Here is a 10,968-nt window from a genome sequence, read left to right on the forward strand (position 1 = left end):
TAAATATAAAATGTGGGTACCTATTTTCATTGAAACAAAAAAAATTAGTGAAGACCCAGAGCGTGCCAAGCTCTGTCAGAGGTGCTGTGGATACCAACCCAAATAAGACTGAATCTCTGCCCACCAGAAGCTCAACTCTGAAGCAGGAGGTGGACATGTAAAGAGAGAATTAAATACAGCATGGTGAATGCTGTGCTAAAGGGAAACCTGGGTGGCTACGGCAACACAGTAGAGTAAGCCTCATTCCACCTACCTGGGGATAAGGGAAGGTGGACTTCCTGGAAGAAGGGTTTCCTAAGCCACTTCTCGAAGGATGTGTAGGAGTGAGATGGCGAAGGGAGGTTGGACAGGGCTTCTGAGCAGAAGGTCCAGTATGACTAAAGATCCAGTGATTTGAAACAAACAGCTATAATCATCTAAGTGACTGGAGTTGGGGCTGTAGATGGGACAAGTAATAGACAAAGTACAGAAATCCATGGAGAATTTTAAGCAGGAACAGGGCTGTTTTAGAAAGACAACTCTGGTCATAGTGTGAGGCCAATAGAGGAACGACTGGAGAGAGGGCGAGCAGGAAACCTTGCTAGGAAAGAGCCCCCCAAACTGATGGACAGAATGACATGGATAACAACTCTTTAAGAATTAAAAACTTGAAATATTTGATTAGTGAATGGATACAGGCAAGGTTGACATTCAAAAGTTTTAACAACCAGAATTGCACAGGCACTGACCAATGAAAATGGATACCAGCCAAACACAATAGGCAGAGCCAGACTATGCATCCTGGCTGATAGCAGCCCTGGGCAGGGGTTTATCAACACTCTTCATTCCAGGTCACCCTGCTGATATGGGAGCCAGTGTGGGATATGTCTTTTTCACCAGGATTTCTTCTCTCTCCTGCTGTGCTAGATTGATTGCATTGATGCCCCTCATTTTACTCCTTCCTGTCATTATGGACTTTAGAGATTCTTTCATAAAGGCAGAGTCTATTCCTCACCCCATGTGACTCACTTTAGCCAATATGACCACATAGGAGGGATGGTGTGCCATTCTGAGTCAAGGCCACAGCAGCCCTACATTTTCTCTTGTTCACTTAAATCTCTGCCATTGTCATAAGGGGCTATGTCTGCTGAAGAATGAGAGACACTCAGAACAGGCCAGAGCTACCCCAGTGACCTCAGCTGAGGCCATGCTGCATCAGCTAACAGCTAACCAACCCCAGACATGTAAACAAGCCCAAACAAGATCCGCAGAGCTGCCCAGCTGATCCCCAGCTAGCTCCTGACAGATAAATACTTTTTATCATATGCATTGACGTTTTATGGTTGTTTGTTACACACCATAATTATGCTATAGATAACAGATACACCTGCCCTTCCAACCCCTGTTTTTCACAGCACTAAGCACTCCACGTATCCACCTCTCCTACCAGCATTCTTAACACGAAGGTATCAGAAATATTTAATGGGGAAAATACCTAAAAATAAATCTGCAGGTGGCTTACAAACTGAAAATCTCTCAAAATCCCCACTCCCGAAATTCCCACTCTCCAAAAACCCTCTGGAAAATGTGTAGAAGTGGCAGGAAATGCACAAGTGAAGAGTTAACTAGAGCATCTCTGCCCTCCGTTGCCTGAGCACCCTGAACCCACATTCAGCATGTCTTTGTTACTAATCTAATGCATTAGGATTTTCGAGGATCAGCAAATAATGTGCCTTTCTTTTCATAATGCAGAGCCAACTAAGATAAAGATGGGAGCCAGGCAGATATATTGATAAAAGCTAGATTGGAAGATATGGCTTGAGATATGATCAAAAAGGCTAGTCAATGACACTTTGGCCTGAAATGAAACTCACCCACATGGCACAGGGGATGCTGGAAACTGCTGGCTTTCAGGAGAACAGGCTGCATGGGCATTGCTGAGAGGAGGCAGGGCACACACTCCCGGAGGCAAGCAGACTGCCTCCCATATCCACCACCAAAGTAGGGCTCCTCTCGATGAAGAAAAGAAGGAAAGAGTGAGGAGAAAGGCCAGGGAAGTGGTCTTGCTATATAGCTTCCACAAGGAAAGATGAGGGACAAAGAAAAATGTTCCAGCTGAAATCCTGGCAATGTCTTCTTGCCCTGGTTGCAATGGTCTTTTCAGTGATGTTTGTTGTTCGCTCTTGCCTGGAACAGTGGAATCTTCCCATCTCTCTGACAGCAACCATGCACCCCAGAAGGAAGATTCACTTCTGATCTTGCTATCCACGAAGACTTATGTAATCCAGCCACAGGTTCCATGTGCACACACTCACACACCTACACACACACACACACACACATACACACACACACACACAGATACATCCCCATGCAGCAAACAGAAGGCCTTCACTCTTGACAACTTTCTAACCCAATTCTAAAGACCCAAGCCTTTAAATGAGAGATGCCCTGGCTAGAGCTGGGTACATCTAGAAAGGTTCAACAGCTATGCTGAGAGAACAAACTCTACATTAAGTAAGTCTGAATACTGGCTATTACCTCCTAGTCATTTGTCCTTAGGAAAATTATTCAACCTCTCTGAGCCTTCATTTCCTCATCTATAAAATGGGATAATAACAGAACCCCATAGGTTTGTTGTGAAGCTTGACTGTGTCCAGCCTGTTGCAGTCAGGGTAGCAGTCTTCATTGAATTGTACACTACATATGTATAAAATGTGTAACTGCTTCTTATCTGAGGGCAGTAGGGACCCCAGAAGGTATTCTAACCATTCCTTGGCCTGGTTTACATGGCCCAACTAGACCTGGTCCCTGACTACCCTTCCGCCTTCATCTCCTGCCACCCTACCATGTTCTCTATGCTGTAGTTGTGCTGACCACATTTCGTTCTCACAAGTCTCCATGCCTTCCATATCCTGTTCCCTTTGCCTGGAATACTCTAGCCATCCTTCTTCTTCACCCACACACCCCCTTAGCCTGGCAAACTGCTACCCATGGATCAGGGCTTAGCTAAGTATCGTTTTCATTCATTTATTTATTCAACAAATATTTTCGAATGTCTACTTAGTGCCTATAAAGTAGTCCCCCCTTGTCCATGATTTTGCTTTTGAGAGAAACCACTTTCACATAAATTTATTCCAGCATGTTATTATAATCGTTCTATTTTATTTTTGTTATCGTTGTTAATCTCTCACTGTGCCTAATTTATAAATTAAATTTTATCACAGGTATGTATGTATATGAAAAACTGAGTATATAGAGAGTTTGGTCCTATCTGTGGTTTCAAGCATCCACTGGGGATCTTAGAACATTTCCCCATGGATAAGAGAAAACTACTATATTAGTTGGCTAGAGCTGCCATAACAAAGTACCACAGACTGGGTGGCTTAACGGAAATTTATTTTCTCACAGTTCTGGAGGCTAGAACTCCAAGATCAAGGTGTTGCAGGGCTGGTTTTTCTTAGACCTCTCTCCTTGGCTTGCAGATAGCTGTCTTCACCCCCTGACTTCACACGGTCTTTTATCTGTTCTTGTGCATCTCTGTGTTCTAATATCCTCTTCTTACAAGGATAGGATTTATATGGGATTAGGGCCCACCCATGTGATCTAATTTTACCATAAGTACCTTTAAAAGACCCTATTTCCAAATATAGTCACATGAGTTACTGAGGATTAGGACTTCAACATATGACGTGGTGGAGGGAACATAGCTCAGCCCACAACAGCACCAGAATACAAAGCATTTCTTATTCCCCAAATCTGAACGAGAAGACACTTCTTCTAAGCTTTATTATATATCCCCAATTACGTCAGAATTTTCTTTATGTTGTAATCAAAAATAAATAAAATAAAATAAAATTGTGCCTCAATTGTGCCAGCAAAATAAATTGTGCCTCCAGCCAGACTCTAGCCCAGTAAAGAAAGGTTTTACATTGTCCTTAGTCACTGTGGTTGGCTTTTCAGATACAACGATGAGCAATGTAGAGTAGATGACAATGGGTGTTTCTTGAATGAATAGATGTCCTTTGCTGCCGTGTCTGCATGCCAAAACCACATCCTTAACAGGAAACATGGCCTAGAAGAATGTGTGATAATAATCCTCTACATTTAAAGGGCCCTTTACAATTTAAAGAGCCTTTACATCTCTTATCTATTTCCAATCCTAAGTCACCTGTCATGTGGGGTACAATTGTACCTTTTAGCAGAAGGAACAACTGAGGCCCCGCAAAAATAAGGAGGTTGGTCAAGTTCCTTCTCCAAGAAAGTAGCTGCAATGGGCCTAGACTACCTTAGTGGAAAACCGCAGCTTTTGAAATTACAGTGAAATAAATAAATTGTATTAAAATTCCCTGCCTCCCTTGAGAAACTTGAAGCTACCTTAGCAACTGGAGAAACTAAGACATTAGAGTAACCAAGAAAATGCATCTCGGCTCCCCCTTACATTACAATTTGAGTCATCCCATCTTCCTAAGATGACAGGGACTGCATTCATCCTATAAATTTGAATTCTGATCTCATCATTTAAAGTTTGAACATCTGAAAAAAATAGTCTGAACTTCAAACAGCAACTTCAGAGCCTTGTCCTTTCCAGTTGAACATTTCTCGAAGAATAAAAAATAGTTCAATGCTTGTTGCTTTTGGAATCCAGTTCTTATTACTCATGTTTTTTTTCCTCCAAAAGAAAATCATTTCACATTTTGGTAATGCCTTTTGGCAGCACTTGTTGGGAGCAGTCAACAAACACCTCCAGGATCCAGCATGACCTGGCTGTAGAGAGAGAAGCAGGGCATGGGAAACTATGTGCCTTTTCAAAGCAGCCGTTTGAAAGCAGGAAAGTCATCAGATAAGCATAAAACGAAGTATGTTGTGACGCTCGTGGACAAAGGAGGTATAAAGTAATGGTGAGAAGTATGGGCTTTGGCACATGTAGACCTGCTTTCCAATTCTGGCTCTACTACTTTCGCTATGTGATTTGGAGCATGTAGCTCATTCCTAAATTTTAGTTTCATCATCTGTAAAATGGAAATGGTAATAAGACATACTTCAAAATATTATGAAAATTAATAGATTAATGCATGTAAAACACTTATCCCAGTGTCTGGCACATTAATGCTAACAATAATTGAGAACTTACCCAGACCATCAAGAAAAGGAGTCCCCAAAATGATTCAAGCTCCAGAGTGGAAGTCCCATCCCATCCTTTCCTCTATAATCAGGTTACCCTTTAGGGTGGCTCTCCTGGTCCCAAAAGACCTCAACAGTCTTCCTTTTCACCTACTCTAGGCATCTGCTCTCTGTCAAACTGCTCCTCCCAAAATTCACCCTGTGCATATCAAGTGTCCATCAAACTTTGGTTCTGATGCTCCAGCCCCCCTGACTGATAGCTTTCCATCCCACCCCTCATTCCCAGTCAGGGTTCTTTGGTTGTGAGAACAATAGGTTCTCACAGTAAACAAAATAAAACAAAAACAGAGTGGTAATAAATGGAATACATAGACATTGCATGGAAACAAAATACAGTTAGACTTCATAGAACATCAACAGAAACCAATACAGCTGTGGGATCTCTAGTTCTATGTGAGCCTGTTAGAATCTCTCAACCCTCTCTGACCTCCAGATTTCTCTGCTTAGTCACCACATGTAACTAGCTTAAAATGCAACCACTCACCGCTGTTTGACTACGTTCTTTGAATCTCTTTCAAGGGACAATCTGTCTCAGCTCTCCTCCTACATATAAACTGCTCTTGAATCAGGTGCTCGCCTGTACTGCAATTAGGAGCTTCAGAAATGGGTTAGTGCTTCAGAAATGGGTTAGTGCTCAGAGAACAGGTTATGGACCATTATGACATTTCTGTTGAAGTGAAGCCATTACTCTGTCTCTGTTTTTCATTTATAGGACTGGGAAAATCTGTTGGGAAGAGCGAAGAAAAAAGCACTAGGAAAGAGTGTGCTGGAGTTGGGGTACACTGGCAGGAATGTGTGCTGGAGACAAAAAGAGGCAAGGTAATGAGGAGGATAACCGGTGTTACTGTCTAGAGGCCTTGGGAGCAGAGCCAAGGAAGTGAGGTCCAGTGTCAAATAGCTAAGTGAGGCAGGCAGGGCAAATAGATGAAGCTCATCAATGCCAGACCAGGAGGATCAGAAGGAGCTTGGAACCAGGTATGACTACAAGTCAAGGAACTGGTTCAGAACTGAGACAGGGAATGGCACATGTGGATGAATCTTAGGAGGAATTTGGACTGTTTTGCCAGAGTGGATGTTCTATTTTAAGGTGACTGTTAGAAGCAGGATATCCATTTCATTCCATACAAGGCTACTGCTCTCATCCTAGTATGGGAAAGTACCCTCCCCTCATGGGTGTTAAACTCCAGATTTTACTGGTACACAATAGCATCTCTAGTGATATGACTCTTTTACCCAATTTCATCTTTCAGTTCCCCACAGTCTCCCTTTGAGCCTCACACGATTCCCTAGACTCACACCAGAAGATAATTGGAAAGATCCTACAATGAACTTTGCTCAGTCCATTGCTCTCCACTACCCACCAACCTGTGTTGAAGACTAGTTTTATACACCAACAAACTTGAAGTGATTCTCTTTTCTATCCAGTATTTACTTCTCTGCAGGATATAAAGTTGTCATTATTTCACCATTTCTCATTAAAATGGTCTCAGGTCCTAGGATCAACCATCAGACCAGATGGCTCCAATAACTGTCTCTCTTTAAAAGCACACTAAGACTTCTTATGAATAGCACCCTGGCTGACTCTGGTCAGTGTACCTTCCTATTTGTTCACCACTTCCCACTTCACATATAAAAAGAGCCCAGACCCTTTCCTGCATCTTACACATCTAGGCTCTCTTCATCTTCTCTTTGACTAACTAATTTATTTAATAAGAATATTTACCTAAGACCTACTCTGTGCCAGGTATTCTGTTAGGCACATTTGTCAATTCCGTTAGGCACATTTTTACTTTAGTTCCCAAGAGTTTATACTCTGCAGGGAAGATAAGACATATAAATCAACAATTACAATAAAATATGACACGAGTGCTTAGATGATGGGGCAAGAGGACTCAGTGAGAATAAGGAAGATTGGAACTCTTCCCCAGGCTGGGGGAGTCATGGAAATCTTCCAGGAGGAAGAGACACAAACAGAAGTTTGAAAAGTCATACTGAGCTGACTACCCCAAGAAGAACGAGGAGGGGGGAGATGCAGGGAGAGAGCACTGCAGACAAGAACACTATGCTCAAAGAAAGGGCTGGAAATAGAGTGCCGTGCTTGAAAAATAATACTGTTTTCCAGTTTCATGGCATTTTTCTCCATGAATCTGTAGTCTGAGAGGTGAGGTTAGAGAGTAAAGCCAGAGCAAGACCCTAGGGATGACTAAACAAGGTAGAGCTTTGAGGAGCTATCTGTTGATTTTAAATAGAAGAATGCTACGACCAGACCCATGTCGAGGGCGCTCAACTGAGGACAGAAGCATAGTCCTGCCTCCTTCCGAATGCCACAGTGGAAAACCACCCCCAGGAAAGAAGTGCCAAAGGAGGTAGGGGGCTGGGGGAACGTGATTGGGGGCAGAGGAAGGAGTTGCTTGACCTCTCAAATAACTTTGCAGTCTCTACTTTCCTGAGCACAACAAAGAAAAATAAATCATCTCTCAAATGGCAAGGGCCAGAGTTTGCTGCGTGATTGTCTAATTAAGTGTAAGATTACACCACAGGTCTGGTTACTGGGAAGCCCACAGGGATCAAACCCAACAGCATCAGACCAGACAAAAATAAGTGAAACGTTGCTCAGAATGAAAACAGGAAAGATATAAAAGCCTGCCACCAACACCTCCCCAATCCACAACTACCAATTTGAATAGCCAGATAATGAAGGATTTAGAAGGAGGAAGGTAAATGATCTGCTAAGATTTTATACTCAGTTTCATTTCTCGCATGGATCTCTGATTACATACAGATAAGTTATGAAAGAATCAAGGAAGTGGGAGATGACCATAAGCACAGCTTATTCTTCTAATAAACATTATTGAAAAATAATTGCCTGTAATGTGTAAGACATTGCACTATCTACAGGATACATGGAAGTGATTACAACATGGCCCCTTTGCAAGGAGCTCACAGCCTAGTGGGGAAGAATGACTCAAAACCTCAGAACAGAAATTTCTGTTAGGATTTATTTTTCTTATTGATAGTGCGGGTTTTATACATACATGGAGGATATTCAGAAAGTTGTCACAGAAGACGATGGTTTGAACTGAGTCTTAAAAAAAATTAGTTCACCAGGCAATGAAGAGAGAAAACTATTCACTCAGAAGGACAGACGTGAGGAAAAATAAGGCATCGTCATGAATAAAAAAGACTGTATTTTCTTGGTTCTAAGAGTTCATTAGCGTTTAGGCTTATCACTAATTATTCCTTTGTAAAGGGTGATAAAAATGAAAGATCTTATATTAAATAAATACGTATAAAAGACATCTTATATTAAATAAATACATATAAAATGATCTACCAATAATAGCCTATATGTGTCCCTACACTTTAGACTACTTTCTTATTGTATATTACAGTTTCTCTATGTCTCCTATAAATTCCTCTAAAATTCTTCCGAACCATTTATAGACATTAGAAATTATACATAGTATGAGAGATTCATAACTTTTTGTAACACATGTCCCACATCTTGACCTTATTTGTACCTTCAGGATTGACAGTATAATTCTTAGAAGTCTCTTAGAATAGCAGGATTTCATTTGCATTTCCTATTTGACAATATTCTTAGATTTCTTCCCCTTAATTGAATTATGCATTACTAAAAATTAACCTCCTCTTAGTTTTATTATGTAATATTTCTTAAGCATTTATTCATTTCGTCTGACTCAAAATGAAATAAAAAGCCTAAATACTGCCATTAAAGAAATTGAAGGCTGGTTTTAAATCTTCCCACAAAGAAAATTTCAGGCTCCAATGGACGGTTTTACAAGTGAATTCTACCAAACTCTCAAGGAACAGATAATTCCAATATTATGCAAACTCTTTTAGAGAACAGATAAAGGAACACCTCAGACTAGTTAATATAATCTAAATGGTTAGTATAATCAATGAGTAAAAATTATAATACAATTTGACAGTTCTATTAATTCCAGGAATGCAAGTTTGGTCTAGCATTCCTTTTCAAATATTCATGGCATAATTCACCTAATAATAAAGAAAAATTATATCTTTCTGGTTAGATTTCTTAAATGTTCAATAAAATTTAAATTTTATAATTTAAAATTCTTATAAAAGTAGGAGTAGAAGGGAACTTTTCTCTGATAAAGATCATCTGTCAAAAATCTATAGTAAGACCTAGTTAAAGGTAAAATGTTGGAAGCATTTTCTTTGGGAAAGGAATAAGACTGTTACATATTCAGTATTGGTCCTAGCCAACATAATAAGTCAAGAAAAAGAAAGAAAAAAGATAAAAATAGGAAGTATTCATAGATATCATTGTCTATATCAAATCTGAAAAAAAAATGCAAATTATTGTCACTAATAAGAGAGTGAGATGATTAGATAAAACATTGACATGCAAGCAATTTAACCTAAATTGCATATTTAGGTTAAAGAAACAGAATAAGTAACTTTTCAAAAGAGAACCAAATAAATAAAAGTTTTATTGTGTTCATGGATGAGAAGACTTGACATGATGATGTCATTGTCCTCATAGTAATCTTTAGAGTTAAATTATCCCAACCAAAATTTCAAAAAGAACTTTTTTGTGAAACTTGGAAAGATTTGCACCTATCTTGAATGAATTCTTACCCTACCAGCTAGCTTATAAAGTTATAGTATTAAGACATTAATGCAGTGACACAAGGATAGACAAACAGGACATTATGACAGAATTGAGAGCCAAGATATCTTCCTAAATATATAGCAAGTTGGTTCATGGCAGATACAGCATTGCAGATATGGGGGAAAGATGGGTTATTTAATAAGTGGTGCTAGGAAAATTAGGTATCCATTATGGGGGAAAATATGAAATATATACTACCTCATATCATGCATAGCAATCGATTCTAGTGGATTAAGTAGTTCAATGTAAAAAGTAAAACTTTAAAAATTTAGTAGAGAATATACAAGAAGGTCTTAATAATCTCAGTATAAAGAAAGATTCAATAACAAGCCAGAAGGCACTAAGGCACTAAGGCAGCACTAATATCTCTCTCTCTCTCTCTCTCTCTCTCTCTCTCACACACACACACACACACAAAATTGATAAATGTGACTACATTAAAAATAAAAGCTTCTGTTTATCAAAAGAATTTGTAAAAAAGTAAAAAATAAGCCATAAACCAGTAGAGAAATTTGCCACCTAAATAACAAAGCAATATTATCCCTCTTAACCAAAAGAAATAACCTAATAAAAAATGAACAAAAGGCATAAGCAGACATTTCACATAAAAGTAAACAGAGAAATACAAATGATCTATAAACACAATGCTCAACTTCATTAGGACAGAAAAATGCTAACAGAAACCACATTAAGATACTATTTTCTACTCACAGATTGGCAAAATTTAAAAGTAAGACAGTAGTAAAAGTTGTCTAGATGTGAAACAATGGGAATTCCCATGTGCTGGTGATGGCACTGTAAATTGGTGTGATCGCACTGGAAAAACTATTTGGCATTATCTTTGCATAGGGAAGACACACATACCCAATGATCCCGGAATTCCTCTCCTGGGGTACAACCTAGGGGAACTCTTGGACATGTGTAATGAGAGATGTTCTCAAGAAGGTTTATGACAGCATTGTTTGTAATAGAAAAATAACTAGAAATCGCTCACATATTTGTCAACATAAAATAAATAAATTTGAGTAGGAATTTATACGATAGAAAATCAAGCAGCAGTGAAAATGAACTGCAGCTTTGTGCATGTATGTGGATAAGTCCCAAAAACATAATGCCAAGTGAAAAAAAGTAAGTTTCAGGATAGC

The sequence above is a fragment of the Pteropus vampyrus genome, unplaced genomic scaffold (genome assembly GCF_000151845.1).
Source record: "Pteropus vampyrus isolate Shadow unplaced genomic scaffold, Pvam_2.0 Scaffold170, whole genome shotgun sequence".
Lineage (NCBI taxonomy): Eukaryota > Metazoa > Chordata > Mammalia > Chiroptera > Pteropodidae > Pteropus > Pteropus vampyrus.